Genomic DNA, 12,313 nt, shown 5'->3' on the forward strand with positions numbered 1-12,313 from the left:
GGCATTCATGAGTGGCAGATTGGGGGTGAATGGTGGGCTGGGCCCTTGGGGCACTGGGACTGTTGTTGAGGTCCAGGTGACAGTACCTGAGAGGGGCTCTGCTAGGGGAGGAAGGCAATGCGGTTTCTGGTTTAGGAGTCCTAAAACCCTGCCCTGGTACCTTGAGGAGAGGGCCCCTCCCCCAGCAGGTGACTGCAGAGGGCTTCTGGGTAGAGTATGGATGCGAATATCCCCCGTGTCCTATTGGCCTACGTGTAGGTGACGTGTATATGGTATATCCTCCCATGACACCTGCGGATTACAGATACATGGGTGTAGCAAGCATGTGTATGGGACCTGCAAAAGACATGTACATGACATGTACGTGCCACCAGTCACTTTCCACCCTCTGGATGTATGTGCTGACAGATCTTACCTTCAAATCAAGATGAACTACATCATGAGTGTGTAGAAAGTGCACACCTTCTAAAATCTGTCGCATGAGTCTCTGCACATCTTTTTCTTTAAAGGCATCTTCTCGGTCTGCGACACACTGATCAAAGATTTCACCCCCTGCAGCACTAGAGAAGGACAAATTAACGTAAAATGGGATTCATAGGAAAAGAAATAGTCACTGGATGTCAGTGTCTCATGCATGTAATCCTAGCTACTCAGGAGGCTGAGATCTGAGACTATGGTTCAAAGCTAGCCTGGGCAGGAAAGTCTGTGAGACTTTTATCTCCAATTAGCCACTAAAAAGGCTGGAAGTGGAGCTGTGGCTCACTGGGCTTGAGCATAAAAGCACAGGGACAGCACCTAGGTCCAGGTTTACACATGTGTGCAAGCCCCCCCCCACACATACACAGAAAGGAAACAGTGAATGAATAATACTAAAGAGGGATCATTGGCCGACCGTAGATTGTGTGTGAACAGAGATGAAAAGAGCTGGAGAAGAAGAGTGTGAGCCAAGCCCATCCATCCCAGGAGCTGAAAAAGCCAGGATGATGCAGTGTGCTGTCCCCACTGCCTCAGGAGCTGCAGACAGCAAAGCAGTGTGGAGCAGAGGCTGTGGAATGGTCCCAGGCTGCGGCCCTGGCTCTGCAATCTGTCGTAGGACCTCAGGCTGATGATTTTTCCTGTGCCTTGTTTTCTCACATGTAGAAATCTTATTAGAAAGCTTAACAACATAAAGACTAATCTGTAAACAATGCCTACAAGGCACAAAGCAAATGTACTGGCTCAAGGCTTGACCAAGTGGCTGGGACAAATGTAATTCATCATGGCCAGTAAACTTTGTGCTCAGGAGCATCCTCAGGAATTTCTGGTAAAACACCGACAAGACACATCTCCTAGGAGACCTTTAGCACCTGGGGGGTAGAGCTGTGTATTTTCAATTTTATATTATTAGTCCTGACAGCACAAGTCAGAGTGTCAGGAATAGGTAAACATAGTAATAATAAGCTGCCTGCTTCCACAAGTACAATCCATTAATGTGGTTGAGAAGTTTAATACCTCACTATCCAGGGTGTGTCTCTAGGCCTTCCTTTCTCAAACTGAAAGCAGAGTGTAAAACCTTACAGCCAAATTGCACTAATCTGGGTTTTAGAAACCTGGTCACTAAATCCAGACAATCCACCTCTACAGTGGGCTTCTAAGCAAGATCAGCTTCAGCACATCTCTGTTTCCCTCACTTATCTCACAGCAGCAGAAGGGCCAACCTGGGCGGGGAAAGTCAAGGGATAAGGGAAGGAGTTACTGGAGAGGCTGAAGGAGGCCACCCACTCATTTATCATGCACGACTGTTAATGTAGATAATGGAATCAAGGATGGCTGCAAGGTTTTCTGGCATGAGCAATGAAAGAAAGGAGACATCAGAGGAAATGGGGAACAAAAGAAACATAGATCTTAAAGAGTCTGAATTTGGAATGAGTTAGAAATACATGTAAGTAACAGACAAAGCTACTCAAAAAGATGTACAGAACAAACACAAATAACAGCATCAATAATGGAACCATAGGGAGTACTCAAAAACAGAATACAGTAAAATTAAAACAAGGAAGAGTATAATTTTAAGAAAAAAATTATAGTACCATATTTAAAAAGAGTAAAGAAATGGAATGATCACTAAACTGAGCAGAGTAACTGTCAAAAAGGGCTAGTTTTTGGAAGAGCAGTGGCATTGAGTTGAGTTGTGAAAAGGGCACTGACTCTTGAGCAGGCGAATGGTTCAGTGAAGGAACACGGTGGACTGACAGAAGGGGAAGAGAGCTGTAGACCATTCCTGGGAGAAGTCATCATGATAGTTTAAGAGCCAAAGCTGAGGAGGGATTTCCAAAGAGATGGAAAGGACAGAGGGTGTGAGAGGACAACCAAAGGAAGAGGTCTGAAACCGCGAAAGACAGATCTCAGAAGAGGAACTATGAAGGACACAGATAAGTCATGGAGCTGAGAAGCTGACTCTCTTTCTTCTTTAAAGGGGAAGGGCAGGGGCTGGGGATATGGCCTAGTGGCAAGAGTGCTTGCCTCGTATACATGAGGCCCAGGGTTCAATTCCCCAGCACCACATATACAGAAAACGGCCAGAAGCGGCACTGTGGCTCAAGTGGCAGAGTGCTAGCCTTGAGCAAAAAGAAGCCAGGGACAGTGCTCAGGCCCTGAGTCCAAGCCCCAGGACTGGCCAAAAAAAAAATTTTAAATAAAATAAAGGGGAAGGGCAGGAGGAATGGGGTGTCAAGGGTGGGCCTGTCACCATCTTGTTTCTTCCACAAAGGGAGAAGAGGCTGGCCAATAAAAGCTAGGTACAAGTGGCACAGTAAAGCAGAAGAAGGTGTTTCTGAGGATGGAAAGGTGAGACCCAGGCCCTGGCTCACCAGCCACAGGGAACACTACTTACTATTCCAGAACCAAGATCATTTCTGATGGAGTCTCATAGACTTCATGTAAGTTAATGACCCAAGGGCTGTCCTGGGCCAGCTCGAGCACCGCAATCTCATGAATAATTTCCATCCGACAGTCTTGGCCTTTTCTTCTTTTTCTCATGAACTGTGCTGCAAATTCTTTTCCAGAATCTTTCTTTACACATTTTCTCACCACTGCAAATTTCCCCCTAGGATCAAACACAAACACTCACTGTTAGAATGCAAAAATGTTCAGATGGTCAAGTTTTTCCTTCCCCAGCAGGGCCTGGGCACTGCTCCTTAGCTTTGTAGCTGAAGGCTTTAATTTGGCCCACCAATATCTATCTAACTTCTAGGTTTGGGCTCACTACTCTAGACTACTGATGTTGCTGAACAGAAGATCTTCCTTCCCTGCAACTGTTGACCACAAATACGCTTTTCATTCCTCTACATTTCTGTAACCATTTTAACAACCCCAAGTAACAGATAATTTGGCACAGACCTATGCCTGCACAACCTGCTGAGTCTACCCAGCACCACCCTTACTCAGATCAAAGTGCTTTTGTCTATAGAAATCATGAAGACTACCACCTCTTTTTATTGTATTCCCCAAAGTATTGAGTTGCACCTCCACCAGAAGCTTGGTTCCTAATGACCTGAGACCTTCTAAAAAAGAAAAAACTTCACTAATGATTTGATTCTCTTCATACCTATGTGTCACGAGAAGTTTCAAAAGAAGAGAAAGTTCGTGTGTGTGTGATTGTCTTGGGGCTTGAACTCATGGCCTGGGTACTGTCCCTGAGCTTTTTTGCTCAAGCCTAGTGCTCTAACACTTGAGCCACAGCTCTACTTCTAGCTTTTTGGTACCTAGAGATAAGAGTCTCATGGACTTTCCTGCTTGGGCTGGCTTTGAACTGCGAACCTCAGATCTCAGCCTCTTGAATAACTACATGTATAGGCATGAGCCACCAGTTCCCAAATAGCTGCTACTCTTAACCCTAATTTTCAACTATTAAAAACAGCTAAAGAAGAATCTTTGCTTTTGAGTGGCACAAAACTTGTCTGCAGTTAGCTGACCCTGCACCACAGCATGCTGAAGAAAACTTTCCACTTTTCTGCTACTGCACTTCATGAAACGAACCATAAGATAGCAGAACACATGTCTGATGGAAACACGAGTGCCTTCACTCTAAATGACTGGTGTTATGGTGGGGTAACCCTTAAAGCCATTCAAGAAGACGACAAAAGGAGATTTCTTGGGTACAGAGTAAACCTCAGAGTTCCGAGGCCACACCTGCCAAGCAACCATAATGCACACCTTGCCATGACTACATGGAAAGAAAACTGCTGTGTCACAAACCTTCACTGCAGATCATGGAGACCTGTGTAACACACACCACAGTACAGCGGGTCAAGGAGGATTCAAGAGCAGATGCTGTTTGTTGCATATTGCTTTTCTTTGTTGACTGAAACAGCCAAACTTTTTCCTGAATACTTTCAGAATTACTCATTCATTTCACTTATCTTCAGCTGACTGCCTGTGTACAAAATTGGGCATGCAGGTAGGTATTCATGGAAGATTCTAGGGTAAAGTACTCAATGACACAATCCAGAGTAGAGGTAAAGAAAAGATACATATAAGGCAATTACTGCAAAAGGAAATGACGTTTCAGTGGTTGCCACCAGTCCAGTTATTGGAAGAGCAAAGATTGAATCTTTTTCATCTCTCCATCACCAGTGCTTACCACAGTGCTAGGATGGTGGGCTGAGTATCTGTGGGGAGGTATGACTTCCTAAGGAGTTTGGACATTTTTCTTTTGTGTGTGTGAGTGTTTGTGGGGCGGTGATCCTGAGGTTTGAACTTGGGGCCTGGGTGCTATCCCTGAACTTTTATGCTCAAGGCTATAGCATTCTGCAACTTGAGCCACAGCTCCATTTCTGGCTTCTTAGTTATTAATTGGATATAAGAATTTTGTGGAGTTTCCTTCCCTGGCTAGCTTTGACTTGTGATCCTCAGATCTCAGCCTCCTGAATAGCTAGGATTACAGGCATGAGCTACTGGTACAAGGCAGAGATCATTCCAATAGCTTATGAAGAACATATTGCCAAATGACCCTAAATGGAGAAGCTATTGGAAGAACTCAAGACTGTGAGCTTGAACCCATGTAGCAGCAGTGAGGCAGGGAAGAGAGAACATTTATAAAACATTCAAGATTCAAGAGCACTGAGGCAGAAACAAGATGGTAGTGGTGGATACTGGCTTCTAGATTTTTTTTAATGCAGGTATTATGCAACTGTACAGATAAATGCTATGACAAAGATTAGAAATGTGGCAACAAGGTTTAGCAAGATTATGTTTGGGATACAAGTCTGAAGTGTCTTTTGTGGTAAAGAGAATCCTTTTCAATGGATGTATATCAAATATCAGTTCAAGGGCTGATTTAAAGGCAAAGGTGAGAAGAGAATGTAGATTGTTATTTGAACAAAACATGGAGCAAGCAAAAATCAAGCAAGGTTCTAGGTCCTGTTTGAGACCAGCTGACAAAGGAATTATCTTGTTTAGTTTTTATTTAATCAATCTGATATGTGACAGTGTGTTGTCCCAGGGTCTCCTTTACCAGTCACCTCACATCTCTGTTGTACCAGCTAGCACAGTGGACCGATATCCGCCCTTTCATTTTACTGGACAAATATTTTAGGGCAACTTGACATCATAACCTTTAACCTGCTGGACTACTTGCCATCCTCTCTTTATTGAACTTTGCTGCTACTGTCAATGGCTGGTGCATCTTATATCACATCCATTCTTTATGGCTCTGTTCAAATGTGATTTTGCTATAGGATCTTCTGGTGACATGTCATCTTGCCTGTAAGAGGATGGTGACTGATGGGTTACATTTGGAAATGACTTTTAGAGCCCAGTGTAGTTTTATGTGCTTCACATGTAAGCATGTCACAGTCATACGTCACTTAGATGGTGGGGACATATTCTGAGAAATGTGTCCTCAGGTAAGTGACACCACATTACTTGCAAACCCAGATTAGAACCCAGATAGCACACAACATACTAAACAGAGCGGGTCACTATAACTCAATGCTATGTACTTGTGCATTAAAAACATATCTAAACTAAAGGGTCCAGTAATAATACATTATGAAAAATTTACTTTTAAGTAGTTGCAGTACAAAAGGGTTTCCAATTCAACAACATTTCTAAAGTGCATAGTATTGAGCAAATCCTAATAATCAGTATTTTTCCTATGCTGGACACTAATTTCAGATCTATGATATAATCAATCGTAATGATTTGTACAAAGTATCATAGAAGAGAGCAGAGGCCTCAAGGCAAATTTAGTTTTAAGTGGAGGTCAAATCCAGGCCTTGTGCCCATTAGGCAAATGGCTCTCTGCCACTACTCCCTCAAGCCTCAGGAGGTGATCTAATTTGAATTCCACACGTGCAAATTCACTTAATAAATTTAGCTCCTTCTAACTTACCCTAAGAAGTGAATAAATGACTATCACTGTTTAGCTAACTAATGCATTTGATTCAAATATCAGATGGGGGAGCACTGACTTTGCACTCAGGTACGCTACCATTTGAGCCATGCTCCCAAGCTTTTTCCTTTCATTATTTATTTGGTTATAGTCTCTCTCCTTTCCTCTCCTTTTCTTCCCTTTCCCTCTCCCTCTCCCTTTTCCTTTCCTTCTCCTTCTCCCTCCCTCCCTCTCTCTTTCTCTCTCTCCCCCCTCTCTCTCTCTGGCCTAGGGCTAGCCAGATCTCCATCCTCTTAGTTAAACCTCCAGCATAGCTGGGACTACTCAGCTTGGCTGAGATAGGGTATTACTAAAGTTTTAAGGCCCAGGTTGGCCTTAAACTGTGATTCTCCCATTTCCCACCAAGTAGATGTGGTTACAAGCATGCATCATCATACCCAAGCCTCAGAGATCAGATTTCTGTTATTCATAGTTTTAGAAAGTAACTAGAATTAGTTTCCCTTTTATTTGCCCAAAATGATCAGAGTACCCCCCAATAATAAAGGAATGTGAAAGCACTTATAAAACTGTAAAGCCAGGGGCTGGGGATATGGCCTAGTGGCAAGACTGCCTGCCTCATATACATGAGGCCCTGGGTTCGATTCCCCAGCACCACATATACAGAAAATGGCCAGAAGTGGCACTGTGGCTCAAGAGGCAGAGTGCGAGCCTTGAGCAAAAACAAGCCAGGGACAGTGCTCAGGCCCTGAGTCCAAGCCCCAGGACTGGCCAAAAAAAAAAAAGAAAAAGAAAAAAAAAAGAAACACTTAAAACTGTAAAGCCCACGTACTTAGGAAGGACCAGTTTCAGAAAGGAGCTAATATTTGTAACTCCTTTCCCATATTAGGAAAATTCAACTATGAGTATGTAACACAAAGAACAAAACATGGTCATTTGGTATGTGTGCATATGGTGTGTGGGGTGTGTGTGTCAGGATCAAATCAGGGCTTTTGCACGTTCTAGTCAAGAACTATTTCGCTAAGCCAGGTGGCTTAGTGCTGGTGGCTCACGACTATAATCCTAGCTACTCAGGAGGCTGAGATCTGAGGTTACAAGTTCAAAGCCAGCCAGTCAGGAAAATCTCTGAGATGCTCATCTCTAATTAGCCAGCAAAAAGCCCCTGGTAGTCCTGTGGCTCAAGTGATAGAGCATTAGCTTCAGCTAAAAAAACTAAGGAAGAATGCCCAGGCACTGAATTCAATCCCCAGTACTGGCACAAAACAAAACATGCTACAGCCTCAGTCCTTGACCTAAATTTATAAACATGTTTAAAATAATGTTGTAGTTGAAGTCTAGACAAGGAAAATATATCTAAGGCATCATCTCATGTGAAATCAACATCATTTTAAACATAAAAAACCTTTCTGCTGCTCTATTACCAACAAACTCAAGGTGAAATCAACATGCAAAACTTCTAAGTACTCAAATCCATTTATCTATCTCATGCCTCAGTAATGAAATCATGAATGTGGGTTACATTGGCACACATCCGGACTTAGAGCAAGTCAAACTTGAAGCCATAGACGAAAGCCTGACCTTTTATATCGACACACAAGAAAGGTTGCTATAGCCTCAGCTAGGCACATGAAAGAAGGTGCATTTTTTTTTTAAAAGATCAGCCTCACACCTTGTTACTTTGCAAACAACGCTGACCATCTTGGAACAGCCATTATAAGCAACCCCTAAAAGAAATAGATTTCTGACTGAACACTTAGCTCTCTGAGCCCTTTTCCATTGTACTACATTAAAGTCTGTATTAGAATGGATATATCTTGTTTTTCCTCCCACATCACAGAAATATAAAAGAGGGAATTTTGCAAGTCATAAACAGTCCCATAACATATTAAATTTACTGAGGACTTCACCTCAGCTACGCACGGCCTTAAGGCTATAGATGTGTTTTCTTTCAACAACTCTATGAGGTAATCAATGTCGTGAGGCAATGTAACCAAGTGCACAGAATTATAAAAGCCAAGATTCAATCCCAGACCTACTAACTACAAAGCTCACACTAGCTATTCAAAGACTTCTTCCTGATTAAAAGAAGGGGACCAAAGAGGAAAAAAATGGATTAATAGTTTTATTGTTCAGTTTCAGGCTTTGACTTCAAGTATCTAGCTCTATATTGCTCAGCCACTTCAGAATTTACTCCTACACACACACACAGCAACTTCAAAAAGTAAAAAACAGAAGTTAAAAGCAACACTGGGGGACGGGGAATCAGTACCCTAAGAGGTGGTAAGAAGAAAATCCAGCTTTTCATCTGAAATCACTCATTATGAAGTGTACAAGACAGGTCTTGCCACCTGAGGACGTTTGGGAATGCCTGACTTCCTTTTGTGGAACACAGCCAGACAACTCAACCAAACAATGGAAAACTCACTTTTCCCTTTTCAGGTAATCAGGGTTACTTTGGAATGTATGGAATCTCAAGGAATCCCAGTCCCTTGCTGAGTCTAGCTGAGTTTTCTCCTGGTGTCATAATCAAAGCCTGCACTGTGTGTCAAGGCCAAGAGAGAAATCAATATTGTTCTGGAAGGCATATTTCCCCTCCCCTCTGTGAACATTGAAAAACCTTTTTAAATTTCACACCTGTCGAGGAGGGGGGGTGGACACTAAAAATATTTAAAAGAAAAAAGACAACATTCTTTCTATACTTGTAAAGTTACCTTAATGGCTGCCAAGATGGGTAATTTTGGGTTTCTGTTGGAACTAGAGCTTTTCCCAATACCCCATCTGCAGGCTGTCCTACCTGGAAGACCGTATTCCAGTTACAACACGGCAGTATTATGCAACTCTGACAAAACTTCACGATAACAAACACAAATGTGATATCCAGGCCCAGATGGCAGGAGGTCACAGGCATCGCGTCTGTCCAACCCACGCACGGTGAGGACGGCAAGTGAGACTGCTTATTTAAGGGCCAGACAAGCCAGGCTGGGGAGTCCACGTCCCCTACCCACGTCAAACACAAGCAGCTAACTTGGGACCGACCCCCATGCCAACGCACCCACCACTTCTTCCAACTGTGCTCCCGGGCGGCAGCCCACCCGCCAGCACCATGGCCGCTGCAGGCTCCGCCTAACTCCCCGAAAAGCAGCAGGTCAGGGCAGGGCCGACTCTTCGCGGGGCACTGCAGCGGTGAGTCCAGGGCCGGGAACCGAACCCATGTGCACTCACTCCCAGGCAGGACTGACACATTCTAGAACTAAGAAAGGTACAAACCCACCAAGAGAACCACCGCGGCGGAGCCGCAGAGGCGGCGGGCCGAGGGCACCCCGCTCCCCTCACCCCCTCGGCGGCTGCGGGAACGCCAAGCAAGCCACGGAGCAGAGCCGAGGCAGGAAAAAGTCACCCTGATCCACGGGGACCTGGCTTGATTTCACCCCAGCCTCTGAGCGGGTAGGAGGTGCACACGCGCCTCCATTAAACCGGCGCCTACGGGACTGCAGGTGCTGCAGAAAGGGCGCGGGGTCCCACCGCGGACAGCCGAGCCTGGCTCCTTTCTAAGCGGCACACCCGGGCCAAGAGGAGACTCGCCGGGCCGCGGCCCCACCGCCCAGTCTTCGCCGCCCCCAACTTCGTGCAGTCCCCGGCGGTGTTACCGGCGCCCCTCACCTGCCCAGCTCCCGGCCCGGGCTCACTTTAGCTGTCCTGGAAGGGCTCGGTGCGCACCGCGGCGCGGATCTCCGTCAGCAACCCTCGAGCCTGGGGCGGCGGACGGTGACGTACCGTCCGACCCCTGCTGACCGGGCCCAAGCCGGAGGCGGCGGCCGACGAGGGGCGGCCGCTGCCGGGCTTCTCCAGCGGGATCATGGTGGTGTTCGGGCGTTCGTCTTTCCCGGCCACCCGGCTCGCTCCCGGCAGCAGGCGGGTAACCGGCCCGCCTCCGCCTCCGGCTGCTGCTTCCTGCCTGCCCGGCGAGCCCTACACACCAGTCTTCCTCCCGCACTAAGAAGCGACCGCGGCCGGCGCCCAACCGCTATCCTCGCCCACGCAGGCCCGCCCCGCGCTCGCAACGCCACCAACTCGTGCACGCCCCCTCTAGCCACGCCCCACGCAGGCCTGCCTCATGCTAGAGTCGCCCCCAACGCATGCACGCCCCCACTGGCCACTAGCCACTTTTGAATAAAAGTGGTTCAATTGAATATGCAATAGTTACTGTCTCCTACTAAGATGATAGTTAAACTCATTATGATTAGTTTACCTGATAGGTGATTATGTGCTATTTTAATATAATAAGGTTTCCCCCCTCCCCCACCCCACCCCCACATTGTGCTGGTCCTAAGGGCTTGAATAGAAAGGGACTGGGCAGTGTTTCTGAGCTCGAAGCTGGTGTTCTACCAGTTAAGCAATGGCTCCACTTCCAGCTTCTTTAGTAGTTAATTAGAGATTAGAATCTCATGGACTTTCCTGCCTGGGATGGCTTTGAACTGAGATCCTCAGATCTCAGTCTCTTGCATAGCCATGATTACTGGTGTGAGCTATTGGTGACTGGCTCATATAATCGTTTCTTAAACTATTATGTGTTGTGTAATTAAAACAAACACTAGAATATAAAGAATTTGTTTGACAATAATGCCTCTTTAAAAAAGGGATAATTTGAAATCATTTCCACTGTATTCTATGATCTCAAAAGAGATGGCAGGAAATTATTAGGGCAACAATAATTCTCTTTGAGTCAGGTTGTTCCAGAATCAGGGAGATTCCAAGGAAGCCTCCAAAAGGCAGAAGGCCTTTACCTGGCCCTCGTGTACCAGGTGGCTAATGTTATTGCAGAAGACAATGTGAGGACACAGTGAGGTAGAGACCAAGAAGGCTGGTTGGGGAAGCAGAGGCAAGGACGGCGGGGATGGCACTCCTGAGAAGAGGCATGCCAAGTGCTGTGACATCAGGGGTATTTATGGTGAAAATGGGGATGATGTTTGTCACAAATTAAATTCAAGCTTGCCTTGGTGCTCCCCTTGGTTCTGGGCACCTGGTACAGTTCATCCTCCTTACTGTAGAACTGTCATGGCATTATCCACTGGGTGTAGGGATATCCAGTCTGGTCAGTCCACTAAATGTGTGTCACGCTGACATAGATGTCTGCTTTCCCTGACTATCCCTTTAAACAAAGAATGGATTTTATCAGATGCTTTGGGAGGAGGGGCTTCTCCAGATGTCAGCCTCCTGAGTAGCTAGGATGGTAGGCAGGAGTCACTAGCACTTGGTGACTAATAGGTTTATCTTTGAATTCCTGGTTTCTGTTTCCAATGCCTTTCTTCCCCTATCCATTCTGCCTTGATGTGAATTTTTTCATGTTCTTAGTATTTCCCAAACATCCTTAGTTGAATATATATGTATATGCGTGTGCATGCATGTGTGTGTATGTGTATGTGTGTGTGTGTGTGAGAGAGAGAGAGGGAGAGAAAGAGAGAGAGAAAGAGAGAGAGGGAGAGTGCTACGGCTTGAAGACAGGGCCTTATGCTCTCACTCATTTTATTCACTCAAGGCTGGAGCTCTACCACTTGGGCCATACCTCTACTTCTGACTTTTTGCTGGTCAATTGGAGATAATAGTCTCTCAAATTTGTTTGCCCAGGCTGGGTTTGAACCAGGATCCTCAGATCTCAGCCTTCTAAAGTACTGGGATTACAAATGAGAGCCACCAGCACCTGACTTTTGTAACTAAACAAAATAAACTATTTTAAAGTATATTCCCTGCATATAAAAGCTGTATTTTCCTTAAAATACGGCTAGACTGTATAACTATTTCAGTCACATCTACTCAGTTTCTCCCTGCTTCTCCCTACCCTGATGAGGACTAGGCTCATATACTTGTTGTTCCTCATCAAGTTAAAGCTTCCTTATGCTGTTATTCCTCTTTTTTTTTTTTTTTTTTTTTGGCCAGTCCTGGGCC

At 45.4% G+C, this 12,313-nt stretch overlaps 1 long non-coding RNA gene across 1 annotated transcript; it reads right to left on the reverse strand.

Annotated features, from left to right (window-relative positions):
• Positions 1-421: 421 nt before the first annotated feature.
• Positions 422-10,366, reverse strand: LOC125345745. The gene is made up of 3 exons (XR_007209783.1): positions 10,031-10,366; positions 2,873-3,085; positions 422-560 (listed from the first exon to the last, which is right to left on the reverse strand). It is a non-coding gene; the product is annotated as an uncharacterized LOC125345745 (long non-coding RNA).
• Between the last annotated feature and the right edge of the window lie 1,947 nt (positions 10,367-12,313).

The sequence above is a fragment of the Perognathus longimembris genome, chromosome 2 (genome assembly GCF_023159225.1).
Source record: "Perognathus longimembris pacificus isolate PPM17 chromosome 2, ASM2315922v1, whole genome shotgun sequence".
Classification (NCBI taxonomy): Eukaryota; Metazoa; Chordata; class Mammalia; order Rodentia; family Heteromyidae; genus Perognathus; species Perognathus longimembris.